The 17,707-nt window shown below is 40.3% G+C and overlaps 1 protein-coding gene across 1 annotated transcript in view; it reads left to right on the forward strand.

Moving 5' to 3' along the window:
• The first annotated feature begins 773 nt into the window (after positions 1-773).
• LOC136871931 (protein lethal(2)essential for life) overlaps positions 774-17,707 on the forward strand; it is a 34,707-nt gene continuing 17,773 nt past the window's right edge. Inside the window, exon 1 of the mRNA XM_068227255.1 lies at positions 774-885. The gene's annotated coding sequence lies outside the window, so the exon portion shown is untranslated. The remainder of the gene's footprint in view (positions 886-17,707) is intronic.

Genomic DNA, 17,707 nt, shown 5'->3' on the forward strand with positions numbered 1-17,707 from the left:
TCACCACCAGACGACACCGCAACAGCCGCCGCAACATCCTCGCAACGGTCGCAACCACCACCTCTGGACACTATGTCAAGCTGTGTCATCCGCGGCGTAGAACCTACCATCTCAGAACGGGAAATTCTCCAAGAACTCCAGGAAGCAGGCATCCCCGCTCGTCGGGCGTTCAGGATTTACAACGCCTCCGGGCCTACTTTTATGGTCCGAATTCACCTTCCCACCGCCAATGATGTGGAACAACTTATCAACACTGGTGCCTACATCTTTCAACGTCGCTTCAAAGTGGAGCCCTCACGTTCCCCACCCCAACCTTTTCGCCATACTTCCAACACTCCCTTTCGTCGCCCCCGGCCAGCCAGTCCTCCATTTCAACCTTGTCAACCCGTCCGTCCACCCCTACCTCCACCTAACTTCTTCTATCAACCTCCTCTGCAACTTGAACTCCTCAGACTCCTCACCACCTCATTATGCAATATAACCGCAACATTACACCTTCTAACTCTTCAATTCCATCCTAGCCCTCTCACCTAAAACTTGTCAATCCTTGCACTCTCCTCTAAATATTTAATCCTTACACACATCTCCGATCATTCAATACTATCCGCACACACCTCCTAATTCCATACATCCAATTACCCACCTCCCTCTTTCCTCACATCTTCTCAACCCCGTCATCTCTCCTGGCCAGAGAGAGGGCGACACCCTCTAGGTGGCCCGCCCCACCCCTTCAGGGTGGGGAATGAAAGCATTTGAACAACAACAACCTAACAGTCCCGCCGAAGCATAGCAGAAGCGCGGGGTCAGTCCTACGAATTGTTGATGTTCAGGAACAAAAATCCAGTGTATATTTGATCGACCTTCGTAGGTGCCTTTTACTACCAGGTATATTTCTTCAGATGGTATTGAGTTACATTGTAACAAGATAGTTGAAATTGCAGGCTTGCCTCTGGCCATTTTCAATTGTTCAGCTTCACCAATATCTTTGCATAAAGAGGTTGCTTCTTAACTGTGCAGCATGCAAAGTACACAATGTATTGCGGGTTACGGTAGGCCTTTGCCTGTAGTTATTGGACTTTGTTTTAGGATTTCTCAAATTTAACTAAACTTAGATGTATCAACTACTGATGATTGATTGGGAGGTAATTCTGGAGGACATAAACAAAACTGGAGCAAGTCTGCCTGGACAAATGTGTTTTTAATAAACTCTATTACATAGCGTATAGATTGGTACACATTTCAGTCCTTCTGGGATCATCCTTGGCTAATATTAAATTATGGATGCGGAATTGGAGTTTTTATTGTAGAAACGGGTTAGGAACAATAGGAGTAATATTTATACTGGTGATAGAAGAATTTGTAAGCTACTGGAAAAGTACGGTATGAGAAACATGAAATTATAGGTGTAAGACTAGTCTTCAAAGACAATAGGAATTATTTTTTGGAATGTATAGACCTGGCAAGGCTGACATTGATACAAGATCATTGGATAAGATAATCAGCTATGTGGGGAATGACTCGGAAAGGAACGTTACTGTAGCGGGTGATCTGATATAGCCAAATATTAACTGGGAATGGAATGCGAACGACAAAGCATGACCAGCAAATGGTGAATAAGTTGTTATGGGAAGGACAGCTGAATCAGAAAGTGATGGAACCAACTAGAGGGAAAAAATATTCTAGACATGATGCTAATAAAACCAGCTGAGCTCTATAGGGAAACCGAAATGATAGATGGTAGAACTGATCGTGAACCTGTGTGATAAGTGTTGGAAGGTAATGTCCTAAAAGTAGGACTAGTAGGCTAAGAGGGAATAAAGAAAGATTATGATCAATGGAGAATGGTAAAAATGTAAATAGCCTATGGGGTGAGTTTACAGTCTGTAGAGGTGTGTGAAAACTGATATGTACCTTCAATTTCAATAGCGGACAGTGTATACTGCAGAGCTTCACAAATGGCATAGAGCTCTGTTGTGTACACACTACACATTTTTGGTAGAGGAAAAAGAAACCTGTTCTTGTCAACAACAAATGCCCAGCTTACTCACACTTCTGCTCTCAAACCATCCGTGGAAACAACGACCGAATCAAGGTACCGGCCAACAACGGACAAGAAGTGTCCCCAATAAATGGAGTGGTTCGTGTGTTCCTTCAAGCCGGTGTGCAATTCTAGACTGATTTCAGGTCGTCGTACTATTCAAGGAGGTACTCTACTTGGTCGTCTGACAAGACGAACCGAAGGTACATCAGATAATCTGCGACTGCTATTCAAGCGCATTATAACGGGGAAATAAAAAGGTTAAAAAGGAAGTGTGGATCAGAAAGAAAGAGTTAGGAATGGTTGCAGGTGTAAGGAGAGATTGAAAGAGCTGACTAAAAAATTGATTTCACCAAAAATATCAGCCAGGGATAACATGATGGCAAGCATAATTGGCAGAAACCGGTTCCAGAAAGAATATTCTAGGGGTCATTAATGAACAAGGGTAGTGTCTAGGCAAGGAATTCCTGAAGGCAGAAGTATTCAGTCAACAATGTGAAAAGGCAGTTGGATCTAATGTCCTGATAAAAGAGGTGATTAATGTTGGCATAATACTGAAATTTACCTATGGTAATATACACATGTATAAAAAAAGATACAGAAGTTGAAAGCTAGAAAGACAGCTGGGATTGATAAGATTTCTGGGTACTGAAATTTACCTATTGTAATATACACATTTATAAACAGATACAGAAGTTGAAAGCTAGAAAGACAGCTGGGATTGATAAGATTTCTGGGGATATATTTAAGTCTATGGGTTGGGATGTACGGTAGTGCCATATCTGAAGTACTTCTTTGATTACTGTTTGCATGAAGAACTGATACCAAATGTATGGAAAGTTGCAATAGTAGCCACAGACTATGAGAGGAAAGAGGTGATGAACACAAAGCAGATAACTGCAGGCCAGTCAGCTTGAAGAGTGGTGTTTGTAAGCTCTGGGAAAGCATTCTTTCTGGTTACATTAGACAAGATTGCAAAATTACTAACTGGTTTGATAGAAGGCAGTCCAGGTTTAGAAAGAGATTATTCCTGTGAAGCTCAACTTGTTGGGTTCAAGGCATTTGATAGAGTAGATCTGACTCACAGAATTAGAGTAGCTATAATTAGGATTGAGAATCCCTGCAGAGCAATGTTATTGGACCTTTATGTTGCCTTATATAGTGAAGAACTGGAATCACAGCTAAGGATATTTGTGGATGATGATGTAGTGTGTAGAGTAGTAAATGAGTTGCAGGATTGCAAGCGACTGCAGGGGGACTTAAACAATGTTGTGAGATGGACAGGAGACTGTGGTATGAATTCAAATGAGATGAAAAGTCAAGTTGTAAGTATGTTTCGCAGAGAGGTAAAGTCCTCTCAGTTTTAACTATTGTGTTGATGTGGTGTTAGTACCTCATGGGGAGCAGTGTAAGTACCTAGCTGTTAATATAAGGAATGATCTTTGCTGGTGTAATCGTAGTAATGAGGTTGTTAACATGTTGACTACCAGCTCTTCAGCAGGTGATTTAAACCTCCAGCCCAGCCTTTTTAAATCCCCTCATCTATATAGTGCACTACATTAAATGTTACTGTACGAAAACAGGTCGCTGAGCCCTTCAAAAATCGGCCTAATTTTGTATAGCTTATCAGAATTGCCTGCATAATGACTGCTGTAGTTAAAGTGCAAGAATGAGAACACGTTTTCAAACCGGGTTCCTTCCATGGTTTTTGGAAAATCATTGAGCCAAAAATAGTGTAATCTGTCCAGTACATTTTCAGATCTGGTTTTTGAATTATTCCAGTTATAAATATTATTCCTAAAATCTTTTTCATCTCGTTTACTTCGACCGGTTTCCATGTATGAAAAGTAGAAGAGGCCCATTTAGTCTGGTGGCATACATATTCAAGGAAATTGTCATTTACAAATAAATTGAGGAAAGGCGTAATTTCGTTGCTATTTTCAATGTCAACATTTAATCCCACCTGGCCAGTGAACTTGATTGCAGGCGGGCAAGACAGATGTGTATCGGTTATTTGAATGTGCCGAATTTTACTTTGCCCAGAGTCTGGTATATCGTCATCGGAATTGCTTTCGCTATCACTGAAGTCAGGGCTGAGTTCATCACCAGAATCATCGTTCAGTAGTATGTCTTCAAGTTCCTCACTTCATATACCGTACTGTCTTTGTAACTCGTCATGTTATCGCGACACTTCACTACACACCCTCACAAGAATAGCAGGACTGGCTTAGGTCCGTATTTACTCAAAGAAAAAAGAAAAAGAGAGAGAAAGTATTGGAATGTAACCTCTGTTCAGGTAATCGGGGTGAGGGACTGTTCGTTTATATGCCATCTATGGTTTTCAACACAGTTAAACTATGGCTCCAGCATTTGAGACCCTCACCATGACTACTTGATATGAGAACTGGAAAACAATGAAATTAAAGGAAAGCAGAAAAATTTGCTCTGAGTGATTTCCAACAAAGGGAGTGGGGAGACAAAATGCTCGACTATGTGGTGTGTTTCGAGCTGTTAGTGGGGAGTTGGTGTGGAATGACATTTGTCGACAAATAAGCTTGAGTGGAGCTTTTAAATGTAGGAGAGGATATGAAGATAAAGTTGGAAATCAAGACGACAAGTCGGGGCAAATATTCGCTTGTGGGATGAGGAGTAAGTTATCAAGGGAAATATTTGATGAATTGTCCGACTCCATACCTAAATGGTTATCATGCTGGCCTTTGGTCACAGGGGACCTGGGTTCGATTCCTGGTAGGGTCAGGAATTTTAACCATCCTTGGTTAATTTTGCTGGCATCGGGGCTGAATGTATGTGTCGTCATCATCATCATTCCTCATCATGAGACGCAGGTTGCCTACGGGTTTCAAATAAAAAGACCTGCCCCTGGCGAGCCGAACATGTCCTCGGAACGTCTCGGCACTAACAGCCATACGCCATTTCATTTGATAAATTTCCAAGTTCCTTGAAAATATTCAAGAAAAGGCTAGGTAAACAATTGATAGGGAATCTGACACCTGGGCAACAGGTGTAAATGCAGATCATTGATGAATGTTGTAGTGTTTTTCCTCTCAATCAATCAGTCACTACTGATGTGCATTTAGGGCAGTCGCCCAGGTGGCAGATTCCCTATCTGTTCTTTTCCTAGCATTTTCTTAATTGATTGTCAATAAATTGGAAATTTATTGAACATCTCCCTTGGTAAGTTATTTCAGTCCCTAACTTCCCTTCCTATAAACAAGTATTCACCCCAATTTGTCCTCTTGAATTCCAACTTTATCTTCTTTCCTATCTTTAAAGAGAGCACACAAACTTATTTGTCTACTAATGTTATTCCACGCCATCATCTACTGACAGCTCGGAACATACCACTTTTAGTCCATCAGTTTGTCTCCTTTCTCCCAAGTCTTCAAAGCCCAATCTTTTGCATGATTTTTGTAATGCTACTATTTTGTCTGAAGTCACCCAGAACAAATCAAGCTGCTTCTCCTTGGATTCTTTCCTGTTTTTGAATGAAGTAGTCCTGGTGAGAGTCACATACACTGGAACCATACCGTAGCTGGGGTCGTACCAGAGACTTATTTGCTCTCTCCTTTACATCCTTACTACATCCCCTATATACCCCTATGGCCATGTGCAGAGATCTGTACCCTTTCCTTATATGAATACCTAGGTACTTACTATGATCCCCAAAAGGAACTTTCACCCCCATCACTGCAGTAAGTAAAACTAGAAAGGACTTTTCGTTTTTGTGAAACTCGCAACCTGACATTTAACCCCGTTTGTCATCATACCATTGCCTACTGTCCATCTCATAACATTATCAAGGTCATTCTGCAGTTGTTCACAATATCGTAACATTTATTACTCTATATGGAATAACATCATGTGCAAAAAGCCTTGCCTCTGATTCCACTTATTTACTCATATATAAAAAGACATAAAGGTCCAATAATACTGCCTTGAGGATTTCCCCTCTTAATTATTACAGGGTCAAATTCTCCGAGTTCTATTTTTTAGAAATATAGTCACCCATTCACTCACTCTTTTTGTCTAAAAAATTGCAGTCATTTTTGCCAGTAGTCTCCTATGATCTACCCTGTTAAATGCCTTAGGTAGGTCAATCGTGAGATGGTCCTTTTGACCTCCTGAATTCAAGATATCTGCCATATCTTGCTGGAATCCTACAAGTTGAACTTCAGTGGAATAATCTTTCCTAAAACCAAACTGCCTTCTATCGAACCAGTTCTTAGTTGTTAGTTTCGTGTACATAACAGGTGTGCTTGGTCATCTGCCGAAGCTGTTGAGACAGCTTCTTGAAATGTGATCTTTAGTTGTTTATCCCTGCAGAAAACTGTCTAGGTAAGTCTTCAGTGTTGATAGGTTGTGGAGCCAACTGTAATTGGTCTTATCTTCTGCAACGAACCATTGTACTTGATACTTACTTTTTGTAGATGCCAAATCTGGAAAGTTAATCTTTTTACTCATCTCAAACACAACATTCAAGTAAGGATTTCCTAATGCTGAGTGCCAATGCAATTCAGTGTTGCAAGTCCAGAAAATGCTCTCAACTTCATATCACAGTATGTGCACTGTGGAGGAAACCTTGTTGATAGTTTCACGATAAATTATGGTGGTTTTAAATTTTAAAAATATACTTTTGGTTCTAGTTGTGCAATAACCACTGAGTAAATAACAGTTTAAATTATATAAGTAATGAAAAAATGAAAATCCACAGCCTGTTTCCAGTTATTCAACCGGGTCACGAATGGAATGAATGAAGCCCTCGTCTAGCGGCGAGGATAGGAATTGTGCCAGCTGCCGAAGCCTGTCACTGTTCACTGAGGCAATGATTAATGAATGACAGATGAAATGAAATGATATGGGAGAGTATTACTGGAATGAAATATGACAAGGGAAACCACCGGAGTACCCGGAGAAAAACCTGTCCCGCCTCCGCTTTGTCCAACACAAATCTCACATGGAGTGACCGGGAATTGAACCATGGAACCCAACAACTAAAGGCCGGTGCGCTGCCTCCTGAGCCATGGAGGCTCGGTAAAATATAAGTGCTGAATAAAATTTCTTCATATGTGCACATTCAGTTGCGCGATAGCCCACTGCTTCAGCTTTAACTTGTTGGGTATCTGCAGGTGTTACATAGCTGTAGTAAGTTGAAACAATCAAGTAGGTTTTTATTTTTCTGGTTCAAAACCCACTGTCAGCAGCCCTGAAGAAAGTTTTCTGAGATTTCCCCTTTTCACACCGTGCTGGGGTGGCAAGGCCACAGCCACTTCCTTTCCACTCCTAGCCCTTTCCTTATCTGTGTCAGTGCTACGTAAAGCAAATCATAATTGTACTTGCAAAGCCATAAAGGGCACGTTATAGTCCTCTGAAGCTTGAGTGGCAAAACTGAGTTGATGACCTTCTGCCACACACATCCGCAAAATGACTGGTTAGATGATTAGCAATAAAAGGTGAATCTGTGGCGATAATGCCTGCAATGGAAATTCCCGGTATTAAAGAAGGTCCTTGTATACCTGAAATATGTCGAAGTTCAGTCCACACTTGAGAATGATGGTGTATGTGACGTCTTTGACGACACATATCTCTCCCACAAAGTTTTCTTACCCTGTTGAATAAGAATTTGCGCCTTAGCATGGAGTTTTTTAAATGTTACCAATTTGGCCACAGTAAGCTGCCTACGATAGCATTTATGACCGAAACAGCGTTCTTTTATAGCTGCTGCAATTTTGTTTTTCCACCAAGGAACGAGTTTTCAGCGAGGAATTCCTGAAAAGGATGGAATGGACTCCTCAACAGCAGCAAGAATAACTTATGTAAGTTATATTGCTGTCTATGCTCCGACTAGTTACATCAGTAATGGTAGCGAGTGCTGTGAACTTCGGCCAATCAGCATGTTTAAGACCATCGAGGAGGAGCCTCGATATATTTTTGTTTCAACAAAGTAAGAATAATAGAGAAATGGTCACTGTCACAGAAATCAGTGTGTAGGTACATTCCACCGAAGCAGAGGAACCAGCGCTTGGCTGCATACACTAAGGTCTATGCGAGAGTATATGCCGTAATGTATGCTGAAATGAGTTGGTTCACCTGTATTAAAAATACATAAATCCAGCTCTCTTAATAATTCTTCCAACTCCCTTCCCCTGGGACAAGGCACATCAGAGCTCCATATAGGGTGATGGGCCTTAAAATCAGCCAATAAGGGGAAGTGGAGCCAAAAGCTGATCTAGAAGATCAGTTACGTAATTTATATTAAGAGGCTGGCCTGGTGAAAAATACACATTACACACTGTTGATATGACAGGCAGCGGTACCCACACCGCAACTTCTTTCAGTGGGGTTCTGAGAGGAACCTCTTCGTTATAGGTATCAGAACAAAGAAAAGTACCAACGCCAGCGGACGCCCAGTAAGCATAATATAGTGCTGATGAGTACAGTCTGAAATTTCTCAAAACTATATGATGACCTGGTCTGAGATTGATTTCCTGAATATAGACTATACTTGCAGCGAACTCACTAATGAGCTGGCACAGCTCAGAAGGATGCCTGCCATACCTGTTACAGTTCCACTGTAACAGTGCCATAGTGTGGACTAAAAAGAGAGTGTTAGCTATGAGCAACAAGATGCTCTTAAACCTAAACTATATCCATATCAACTTCTACATCCGTAGATGTAGATGACAGCTCAATGTCCATCCCGTCATCAACAGATGGTGGAACTGACGCCCAGAACTTTGACTTATTTTGGGGGGCGGGATTTCGTCCTATGACGGGAGGCGTACTTGCTGGCATTGATTCATATCCTCCAGATGGAGGGCAAGATTTCCCCTTTGCAAGAGAAGTGCGGGAGCGCCTGGTAAGGGCGATCCGCTTCTGTTTAGATGGGCTGGGAGATATTTTCCCAGCCATTATCAACGATGCTGCCTCCGCCGGCATGGGAATGGCTTTCGCCAACCTCTTTGTAGGGGAGACTTGGCCCTTTTTCCCCTGCCATGCCAGCTTAGGAGTCCCAGCTGGCACAGTCTTCTTAGTAGTCAAATGTGGTGTGGTCCCCGCTTCAAGCTTTTACTCTTCGTGGCTTTGCTCGCAGCAGCAACAGACGCCTTGCGCGCAGCGATCGCAACAGGGTTAGAAGATACAAACGACGAGCCTGGAGGACTCTGTGGATTCCATTCCTTCATGCTGCGCTTGTTCCCAGGGTGTTGAACCCCTCAAGGAATTAAAAGTTGAAGATTTCAGTGGGCAAGGTGAAAACGTTTCAAAACCATGCCCGAAATTATCCTCCTTGAATGCCACCCACTCCGATCAGGGGCCTCTGTAGCCAAACCAGAGAGCCAAGGCAATACCCACCTGGTCGTAGCAGGTATTGCCCAGGGTCCGATGTTGGACGATGCCTAATACGGGATGATTGAGGCAATGAGCACTAGGACCCCTTCCTCCAATTACCCTCAACAGAATGTACCCCATAACGTGTACAGAGTAATAAATATAGAAAAAATTAGAACAATTAATAATAATATGTCCTTCTGGCATTCGGCTGTGCGGGCACCTGTGTTGTCAGGCAGATACTATTGCATGGGTGCATGGCGCTCCTACCCGCAGATTTCCTGGGCGGTCATGAGTGGACTTTCGGGTGCAGTCGCACACGTAAGAGGCCCATCTCCGAGCAGCATGCACAGCAAGAATTTTTAATCGGTCTACAACTAAACATCTCCAAGCAACACGCACATCAAGAATTTTGAATGGGTCTACAACTAACCCTCAATAAAAATAAAGAGGGAACCGTTGGCCATATGACCCTTTTAGTCGCCTTCTACGACAGGCAGGGATTACCTGTAAATGTATTCTGTCCCTCCCATCCACAGGGGGTCCAATCAATCTGTCACTACTGATCTGCATTTAGGGCAGTCGCCCAGGTGGCAGATTCCCTATCTGTTGTTTTCCTAGCCATTTCTTAAATGATTGCAAAGAAATTGGAAATTTATTGAACATCTTCCTTGCTAAGTTATTCCAATCTTTAACTCCTCTTCCTATAAATAAATATTTGCCCCAATTTGTCCTCTTGAATTCCAACTTAATCTTCATACTGTGATCTTTCCTACTTTTAAAGACACCACTCAAACTTATTTGTCTACTGATGTCTTCCCACGCCATCTCTCCACTGACAGCTCGGAACATACCACTTAGTATTTACAATTCTTGTATTTATTATCCACACTAATTCAATACATAAAATGTTTATTGTCCTAAAGGGACATTACGATACAAACGTTAATTGATACATGTTTCGCTTGCTGTATCGAGCATCTTCAGCCATCTTTTATATGATTGTCTCAAGGTTAAGTCATTCATTTACTCTATTTACAATAAAGTTGCACATTAAAAATGTTTTACACAATAAAATGTCGTCACACTTAAAGAGCAAACAAGAAAAATTGACAATTAAATTGTCTCATTAATGGATTGACATTAATTACATAATATTGATAAAATGTTGTTACTACTTGAAAAGTTAATTAACGTCTAGTCCATTAATGAGACATTTTAATTGTCAATTTTTCATGTTTACTCTTTAAGTGTGATGACATTTTATTGTGTAAAACATTTTTAATGTGCATCTTTATTGTAAATAGGACTTAATGAATGACTTAACCTTGAGACAATCGTATAAAAGATGGCTGAAGATGCTCGATACAGCGAGGGAAACATGTACCATTTAACATTTGTATTGTAATGTCCCTTTAGGACAATAAATATTTTATGTATTGAAATGGTGTGGATAATAAATACACGAATTGTAAAAAATAATAGTAAGTTCAATACGGGTTAAAACATGAAATTGGTCTTATGCAATATACCATTTAGTTGAGCAGCTCGTCTCTTTTTTTCCCAAGTCTTCACGGCCCAAACTTTGCAATATTTTTGTAACGATACTCTTTTGTCGGAAACCAACCAGAACAAATTGAGCTGCTATCCTTTGGATATTTTCCAGTTCTTGAATCAAGTAATCCTGGAGAGGGTCCCATACACTGGAACCATACTCTAGTTGGAGTCTTACCAGAGACTTATATGCCCTCTCCTTTACATCCTTACTACAATGCCTAAATACCCTCATAACCATGTGCAGAGATCTACACCCTATATTTACAATCATATTTATGTGATTACCTCAATGAAGATCATTCCTTATATTAAGACCTAGGTATTTACAATGATCCCCAAAGGGAACTTTCACCTCATAAATGCAGTAATTAAAAATGAGAGGATTTTTCCTATTTGTGAAACTCACACCTGATATTTAACCTGGTTTATCATCACATCATTGCCTACTGTCCATCTCACAACCATGATACCAGCCCGCAGTCCATGTCCGTACCAAGGGCCCATTTTAGTCACCTCTTAGGACAGGCAGTGGATACCGGGGGTGTACATCTGCGTCCCCTACCCACAGGGGGTTACACACATATGAAAGTATGACATTACCATGTAATACATAGATTGGAATGAACCAACTAGTGATGACGAATGTACGAATTTGGAAAACACCGAAACAAAATAACAATATAGAAAGGACAGGTAAGAGAACTGCTTACGTAAATCCTTATTGGCTGGCAACTGTGTATTACTTAAATGATAGCCAGTATCCTTGTTGAAATTGTTAGGACTTCTATGCAGTCTGACAGCTCCCCACATACTGCTAGACCTGTAGTGTGACCGGGCGAGTTGGCCGTGCGGTTAGGGTCGCGAAGCTGTGAGCTTTCATCCAGGAGATAGTAGGTTCAAACCCCACTGTTGGCAACCCTGAAGATGGTTTCTGTGGTTTCCCCATTTTCATACTAGGAAAATGCTGGGGTTGTACCGTAATTAAGGCCACAGACATTTCCTTCCCACTCCTAGCCCTTTCCTATCCTGTCATTGCCATAAGACCTATATGTAATGGTGTGATGTAGAACCAATATTGTAAAAAAAAAAAAAAAAAAAAAAAAAAAAAAAAAAAAAAAAAAAAAAAAAAAAAAACCTGTAGTGTTTAGGGTGGGTGAGAGCTCAAATATCTTGGAACACAACATCACAACCCAAAAATAGGGCGAGCTTAGCTATTGCCGACTTGTCTGGCTGGTTGAGATCGATATTTCTTTGGTGTTCCCGGATGCGAGTCCCAATGGACTGGCATGTTTGGCCAATGTATACCTTTCTGCAAGTTCAGGGAATTTTGTACACCCCATGGTGTAATAATGGGGACAATTTGACCTTGCTTTTACCTAAATTATGAGCAATTCCAGTGATTGTGCCAAACACTGTTTTTATAATTATGCTTGCGAAGGACCTAGGCTATTAATAATGCTAAAAATTCATCATCAGATTGCAAAGCAAGTACTTTACTGGTCTCTTAAACCACTTTATGGTAATAAATCAACACCTCCTTCTGAAGAAGAAATTGATGATGATGATGATGATTGTTTAAAGGGGCCTAACATCTAAGCCATCGGCCCCTAATGGTACAAAATGAGATGAAATATAATGACAATTTAAAAGTCCAAAATCATCTGCTGACCAGAATTCAAAACGTGATGATGAAGAATGAATGGATGGATATGAATTTAAAACAATCAGTGGATCCGTCCTGCAATGCCCCACATTCCCAGAAATGAATGTTAAACAATAGTATTACTGATCAAGGGACTGCTTCTAAAGCACAGTCCTGAATCGATGATGCTTGTAGTCTAAAGGGGTCCAAAATCCAGGTCATCGGTCCCTCGTAATGGTACTTATTGCTAGGAAAGTAGAACCATGGTATTAGTCATGTTGCAGTACTAACCAAAAGTAGTGTAGACTCGCGGTATTCCACACATTATGGTACTACTCACAGGTAATGAAATGCGCACATGTAACACAGACCTATGGTGTTTCTCACATTGTGTCCCTATTTGCAGGCAATGCATACCTATGGTGTTCCTCACATAGGTGTACTAATCGCTGGGACTAGTACTATCGCATGGTGTTCCTCACAAAGTGGGTACTAAACTTAGCCAAAGCAACCCACGGTGTCACTCATATAGTGGTACTAATCACAGGTAATGTAAAACCCACCGTGATTCACACAGTCACTATTAATCACAAACCTTTTGCATACCTAATATAGTGGTACTACACGCAAGTGAAGGCGACGCATGGCATTCCCGCGTGATGGTACTAATTACAAGTAATCTCATGGTTTTAATTCGTTCATCCTTTGATCACTCCTTTTACTCGCCTCTTACGACAGGCAGGGGATACCACAGGTCTATTCTTCACCTGTGTCCCCCACCCACAGGGGGATGTGCGTTTGGTCTGCGAGAGCTCTTTTATTTCGCTCCAGTCCACCGGCAAACCAGTTAGGACCCCTGTCCGCCATGTGGGAGTATTACCTCTCCCCCTGCTACGCCAGCGTAGTAGATTCGTTGAAGAAGAAATTAGGAGACATTACTATGTCATACTAAAATAATTTAAAGCTTACTAATTTATTCCTCAAATACCTATAAACTGATTGCTTTTACACAAAATTATACACTACCCCAAATTTCACTACCCCATATGAATTTGACAAATATATATATATATATATATATGTATATATTTATATTTATATTTTCTGCACTTGACCAGACAGAAAAAACTCTCTGGCAAATAAATATTTCAATCCACACATTAAAAATCTCTCAGTCTTATCCTTGGGTTTGACATTATGAAAGTGACCAAGGTATGAGCGATGCTAGTAATGCCATTCTTTTTGCAGCCACTCCCTGCTATGAATGGTGTGAAAATGTTGCTCATAAGATCGATTTGCATGCATTTCCGTGGGCTCGGCAGCCTGGCTCAGTGAGGAAAGCAACAGGTGAAACTATTTCACTCTTCACTTCCCTAGTAAGCCTTTTCAGTGATACCTAGGACAATGGTGGAGCTGTTGAGGATCCAACCAACCTTCTGGCTGAGGACTAAAAAACACGTGTGCACACACACACAATCAAAATACAATGATATTTTTTATACCCAGCCGGTAGCCAAAGAGACAATACTTTGAATCCTGCCACGTGCACAATTTTTTCATCCTATCACATGCGAGAATTAAGGAAAGTCATCTACGACAGATATTTTTGTGCTGTTAAGTGTATAAAAAAAAGAAAAAGGATGAAGAAGGAAGTGTATCTAAGGAAATCTTTCAGCAGATGTAGATTGTCTTTTGGCATTCGAGAAGCAAAATTCAGCTTACGTGCCTATTCCACCAGTATTGTACACTTCCTGGTATTTGAGAGCATGCAGATGTTCACCTGCACGTCAACCTTTCTACGACCTCCAGCAAATCTGCACCTAACTTTCATGCTAACCTAGACAGTGTACTAGTCCCTACCCCCGAAGGAAATTTTGCAAGACACTGCACCAAAGGTACACTAAAGTATATATATACTCATTCGTTTGTGTAGTAACTGCATATTTTTAATTTTAAAAAATATTTTCTAGAACTCGCACTAGGCCATTGGATGCAATTTTTTTTTTTTTTTTTTTTTTAGGACTACTGGAAGCAATATTTTGCAATAGCATTAATTCTCTTCACTCAAGTGGAACACCAAGTAAGCCAAGTATATTTTTCCTTTGCATTATTTAACCAGGACATTGCAGGAAAGTCTCTTAGGTTAAGGAACATTGAAGGACACTGTGCAATTTATGATTTTAAAAAAAATCTGCAATTACATTTCTTTATATTTAAACTTCCAACTACACATCAGCCTTCCTGGAATAGTAAAGAAATGTCCAACATGATTTATGACTAATTACTACAAATCGGAAGCTGCTTTGAACAAATTCAGCATTTACACAACGTTCTTTGAAAGGGAAATTACTGCACCATCAGCTCCTATTCTCCTTTAGCACTTTGTTATGGTACTTGGGTGACAGCAGGAGCTCCCACCTGAGTGACTGGGACAATACGCTCCCCTTCAAGTTGAGGCACAACCTGAAATGAAAAGATAATAAACAGTCAGGTCTGTAAGGAGAAAGGAAGTTAAACAAGTTGATGTTAAAAATGTGCATACCTTGTGAGGAGATTCAATAGTGAGGATTCCATTTGAAGTCAGATTGGAAGTAATAGTATTAGGGTCAGCATCCTTGGGCAATATGTATCGTGTCCGGAATTAGTGAGATGAAGCCACGCCCTTCTGGTTTCTCATCATGCTTTCCTTCAACCACAATAGAATCTCCTACAATCTTTACAACAATTTCATCAGGTTTGAATTGTTGCACATCAATGATTGCCTGAAAGAAAATCTTGTAAGAAATTTTCTGAAATTGAGTGCATTACTAAAGAGATTTATTATGAATAACCTGTACCATCCTACCCGGAATCCATCCTTATTGGACTGAATGTTTGACAGGCTGCTGTCATGGGTAGTAATGAGGCGCCATGGTTGGAAGTACATGGGATCATGTTGTAGAAACAACATATCTTAATCAAAGAGGCCAATCCAAAATTTTGATTGAAAGGCAATCTTGGGCGGAAGACATCCCAGTCATCAAAGAGGTCGCTTAGCGTGTATGGAGCAAGAGACATCTGAAACAGTTGAAAACTTGTTAGGAAGTAACAATTGTGTGGCCATGCTAGACTGGTGTAGCACTTGCAAGGCAGACCTTCAGATGAGGGTGGGCGGCATCTACCATCTCACAGGAAACTGCACATTATTATAGATGGGAGGATGCAGTTTTGTGCAAGTTGCAGGAATGCTGGGAACACGACTTAACACCCAGTTTCCAAGGAAAGGGAGTTGACGCGCGGCTCTTTGAACTTAAGAGAGTTACAGTGACTAATCAGCCAAATTATGTAGGCACAACAGTTTGTTCGTAATTTTTTACATCCTTCTTTTTCGCATTGACAAAGATGTGTCTTATGGCGACGATGGGATGGGAAAGGGCTTGGAATGAGAAGGAAGAAACTGTGGCCTCGATTAAGGTACAGCTACAGCATTTGCCTAGCATGCAAATGGGAAACTACGGAAAATCATCTTAAGGATTGCCAACAGTAGGGGTTCAAACCCACTATCTCCTGAATGCAAGTTGATACTTACATGACCCAAATCACAACCACTTGCTCGATTGTTCATATTTCTCATTGCATTAAGCCACATGCATCAAATGCTAGGGCTCTTTTACCACAGTTTATGGCAATTTATGTAGTGGTATCTACTCCAATTTTTAAATCAGGTGTTAGAAGATCCTTATATTAAATGGATTTTTGTAAAGTATATGATTAATCTAGTGTAAAAAAGGAGAAAATCTTATTTTTGCATCATTAACATGCAAGAGGTGTGTTGTTATGTTTTCTATTTCCCTTACCTGCTAAACCCTTTACTGTTATTTTGGAGCATAGTATTTTTCCAAGACAGGAACAACTGGAACCATTCCAGAAAAAGGAGTAATGTGCATAGAGATTGTCAATAAATCACAGCCTGTTACTCTGTCACTGATATTTTTCTTTCACCGGTATATCTGATACACTCTTACAGAAGTATCTGACAAAATATCATTTAAGTTGTGTACTTGGATCACAATCACAGGGTATGTTTTCTGCTGTAACTCAAGGTCTATATCCGTCATTTACCAGGTATGGCGATATTAAAGGTGTTAATGATACATTTTATCATAGTGTATTTATGAGCACAGTAGAGAGAATGCCTATCTACGAACTTTATATGTCTTTAGCTAGCTCATGTTTCATACATAGCATGAATCAAACAGATCAGTCTTCAGCTGGCAAATGAGGCACGTTTGAATATTAATTTTTTTTTGAGAAGTACTTGTCCGATTTTCAAAATAATTATGGTGCTGAATTTGTAATGTTTGTAGATTTAATGCTGTGTACAATATAGTGTGCTACCATTTAAAAGGAAGCTAAGTTAGTACCACGATCCCAGAAAATGTTAACGTCATGACACAGTACTTTAAGTCCGATTATTAACCCTTTGGTACCATTACTGAAAGTGAAAACAAAATGTCAATATCTTTAACCGTTTACAAGTTATTCGACATGGTCAATTTATCTAAATGACACTGGATTTGGGAGGAATCCTCGTCATAAGTTCATAAATTTATTATTTTTAGTCATTTTATTTCTGAACCTACATTAAGTACCTACTAAATAATAATTGGTATCCCGCAGACACGATACGGGTAATCACATTCCGCTTGTTAATTTACCGCTCATCATGTTAAGAACCTTTTCCTTACACATTATTAAAACTTCAAATTATAAATGTGAATATTATTCTTTCCACTTCTAATGCCCTGAAGCTTCCAAAAAAAATACTACCAAACATTGTCATGTCAACTAGAAGTATTCCCATACTGGCCGCCTGTGACCATTGAGCAACCGTGACTATAATCGTATCCTCGTAGGTACTTCCTGTGAATAACAGATAAAAGTCACATATTTCTGTTACAGCTGTGCCGGTCACATGTATTCTGAAATATGATTTAAGTGCTCATCTCTAAATGCGCGTGCACACACACACACACACACACACACACACACACACACACACACAGTAGGCAGGGCTAAATTATATATCAAAAACTTCAGTACAAACTAGAAAGAAAATAATCACATACACCTCACTTTCAGTT

The sequence above is a fragment of the Anabrus simplex genome, chromosome 1, assembly GCF_040414725.1.
Source record: "Anabrus simplex isolate iqAnaSimp1 chromosome 1, ASM4041472v1, whole genome shotgun sequence".
In the NCBI taxonomy this organism is placed as follows: domain Eukaryota; kingdom Metazoa; phylum Arthropoda; class Insecta; order Orthoptera; family Tettigoniidae; genus Anabrus; species Anabrus simplex.